The sequence below is a fragment of the Nematolebias whitei genome, chromosome 1 (assembly GCF_014905685.2).
Source record: "Nematolebias whitei isolate Nwh7 chromosome 1, NemWhi1, whole genome shotgun sequence".
Taxonomy (NCBI): domain Eukaryota; kingdom Metazoa; phylum Chordata; class Actinopteri; order Cyprinodontiformes; family Rivulidae; genus Nematolebias; species Nematolebias whitei.
In genome coordinates this window covers 21,969,812-21,973,508 of record NC_056498.1, presented here as the reverse complement: position 1 = coordinate 21,973,508, position 3,697 = coordinate 21,969,812, and the positions used below count along the sequence as shown (strand labels likewise).

The 3,697-nt window shown below is 39.6% G+C and overlaps 1 protein-coding gene across 3 annotated transcripts in view; it reads right to left on the bottom strand.

Annotated features, from left to right (window-relative positions):
• clcn3 (chloride channel 3) overlaps positions 1 to 3,697 on the bottom strand; it is a 52,625-nt gene that overhangs the window by 4,942 nt on the left and 43,986 nt on the right. The gene's annotated exons all lie outside the window — the stretch shown is intronic.

Here is a 3,697-nt window from a genome sequence, read left to right as displayed (position 1 = left end):
CATTCAACTAAACTACTCATATTCTATACATTCAACTAAACTACTCAGGGGCCACAGTTACTGAAAGCCAAGAGCTCAGGGGCCATACATCCAGCAGTTATTCTCATCAAGTTAGTTTGTTTAATGGTTTAAAATCTAGTTTTATTTAAAAATGAACCCACTGGTAGGCCAAACCAAGCACACCCGTAGACCTGATTTGGCCCCCGGGCCACCAGATCTGCGCTAAAATGGGCTCAAATGAGTCTAAACGTGAAGGTTTGTGGACGTTTCAAACTGAATTTAAACCTCAAACAGGCGTTTATATTTAGCACAAACTGACAAGATACGCTCAAACAAGAAGATTTGTACATTGTGTGGCTCAGTTCAAGTCTTGATTTGTACGTCTTACTGAAGTCTAACAAAGCTGAGTCAGGGCCTCTGGACCGATTCAAATAAATAAATTAAATAAAAAAAACTTGTTGAAACGTTTCAGCTTTAATCCAAAAGACTTCTTCAGCCTGAGGAGCTGCAGTAAATTCAGTCTTATAAGCGGCACCTTCTCATAGTGGATCAACAGTTTGATGTTGACATCCAGAACCAGCTGTTCACATGATCAAGGACCAGCAGCCTAATGATCGATCGTTAGTGTCCTGACGGCTGTTTACTATTCACAGGGGGCTGAGTGATGCTAGCAATAACAGCATTGTAAGAGGGGGACAGTTGAACACGGATGCCTCCGCCCCTGTTTAATGATCATGATCATACTGAAGGATAAAAAAAAAAAAGAAAGACGAGTTAAACTGCATGTTTTGCGATGTGTCGGAGGTTTCTTGTCAGCGCAGAGCCTGTAAGGTCTGGCGCTTCCAAGACACGTTAATAAAAATTATTGTTTCACGACTTCATCTGTAAAAAAGTGATTAAAACAAAAATATATTGTCATGTTAACTGTTGTCTCCTGGCTGCAGTGACCGTTCGGTTTTTGAAGATGCTGACGTCATATTTAGTGTTGGAGGTTTTAAAGAGTTAATTTTAAGCTTTTTAATTTGTGTTGTAATCTATTTGTGCTCTTTAGCTTTATTTGTTTTCTTGTATCATTTACAGACTTGAGTCATGCCTTCTACATATTTTAGTTGTTTGCGTGCTTTACAGATGAAGTTATAGGAGGTAAACAGCTTGAGATAACAACCGTCTATATTCAACCTGAGATATTCATGTCTCAACGAGGACTAGGACTAAACTCAGTGTTGAACAATCATTAAGTTCAAAGGTGGATTATTGGTGTCGGATCAATCACTTCTTACTTTTCTCATCACATTCTGGAGACTTCACACTTTTTATTCTTCGAATCAAAGAATCGGACTAATTTAATTCACTTTCATGCAAAACGTCATGAGCAGACGTTTGCTTTAATTCCACAAAGCTTCGTTAACAAGTCAAAGAGTTGAGAAAACATCAATCTGTGTCTTTTCTTCACACAGAGAAAATACATCGGAGAAAGGCGGGACTCTGCTGGTTGATGGGAACACTGGCAGGTTAAAGGACGGGAGTTCCCCCGTCGAGGTCAAACTACAACTACAGGCACCACTCGACACACACACACACACACACACACTACAACAAGAGTTGAGGGAAATGTAGGAATGAATCATAACGCTACAGATCATTCCTCTCCCTCCTATTCAAAACAGCAGCCAACTACTCGCCAAGTTGTTGTTTAGTTGACGGATCTGATGTCGTTGATCTGCAGAGACCCAGGGTGAAACAGTGGGGTCGAACATTAAGAATAAAAATTAAAAAAAGAGGGAAAAAGCAGCCATTAATGAAAACAAAAACCCACGCGTATGTGACTTTGACAGTAAAATGACTGAGTGTGTGTGGAACATGAATACATGACTGCAGACATGTTGGAGTTTTATCTCAGACTGAATCCTCCGTTCAATAAAAACCACTAACGCCAGTCCGAAAATATTCATTCCCACTCAAAGCTTTGATTCATAATGAATTTAAACACTGATCGGTTTCTCTTGGAAGAGACAAGTGAAATAAAATGTGATGGAGATGAAGATTTATATTCAATAAGAAAATTAAATTAAATTAAATTTCTGTTAATAACTTAAGAAACTGGAACCGTTCTGACATTTTGTACAAGAATTCAAGATTATTATATTTGTATTGTTTCTCGACTTTTATCACTTGTCTATTCCATCCAGATAAACCCAACGTTGTGAATAGAACTTCACTATAAACAGTTCTGTTGGGGTACGATGAGTGGAGAGGTATGAAGACGTAGCACTACGACCATGTTGGGGTGCGAGCAGGAAGCGGCAGATAAAAGCACTGAGCAGAGCTGCAGCTGGTTTAATAATGCGCTTTCATTTAAAGAGGACAAAGCTGCAGTGAATCATTCCTGAGCCCCTTTCAGACTTGAAAACTGAATCATTACTGGACTAAAGCAGAACGGGAGGAAGCTCTTTCAGTTATCAGGCTCCTCTCTTGTGGAACCAACTTGTCCAGTTTTAAGACTGGACTCGGAAGTCTTTTTTTTTTTTAAATAAATCCTACAGTAAGGGTTAGCTTGGGTTTCCGGAGCTATCCCTTAGTCATGCTTTAATAGGCTAAGTCTGCTGGAGAACAAACTGACCACAGTTCCCGTCTGTTGTCTTCACTCTCTCTACATACTGTATGTATTTAATATGTCGTATATACACAATTAGTACTAAAAATAGCCATTTTTCATGTAAAAAATACAACTGGACCAGCCCCGCTGTGTCTCTTTCGTGTCCTCTCAAACCCTAGAGCTGACCATGGGATAAGGACAGCCACCCAGAACCTGGTTCTGTTGCAGGTTTCTTCCTGTTAAAAAGGAGTTCGAGTTAAAGGAGTTAGGCATACAAAGCCCTCAACAACCTAGCTCCATCTTATATTACAGATCTTATTGTCCCATATTTTCCTTACAGAGCACGTCACTCTGACTGCAGGCTTACTTGCGGTTGCCAGAGTTTCCAAAAGCAGAATGGGAGAAAGTTCTTTCAGTTCTTTCAGGCTTCTCTTTTGTGGAGTCAACTTCCAGTTTCTGTCCGTGAGGCTGACACGTTGGCCAGTTTTAAGACGGGGCTTAAGATTTTCCTTTTTGATAAATCCTATAGTTAGGGTTGGCTCGTTATACTGCTCTGAGATGACTTCTATTGTGACTTGGCGCTATATAAATAAACTGAATTGAATTGAACTGTTTCTTTTTGCCATCACCAACATGGTGCTCAGGATGGGAGATTGCAATTAACCAAATTCCTTAAATAGCTTTTACTAATTGGTATTTCATGTCATTGTGAATTGTAAATATATAAATAACTTAATTTAATACAATTATCTGACTATTTGTATAGGAAGTGAAAGTTATTTTGAACCCGACTGTAAAATAACATAAGACTTTTGAAAGTTTTTATTTGTGTGCCACTGTGGCCTTTGTGTTGGTGAAAATGGTGGCTTAGACAAACATGAGATGAACATGATTAGGTGTTAGCACATTTGCAGAAAGTATGACGTGTAAAGTGTGCGAGTCTGAAAGGGGCTCTGGGGAGACAGTTCTCAATTAGATCCACCATTACAGGACCCCCAAAACTCCAGAAAGCCTTTATGCACGGTGCCCTTCAACCCAAAACAGCTACAAGAGATAAAGATGGAGGTCAGAGAGCACCTAGCTAAAGATGGAGGTCAGAGA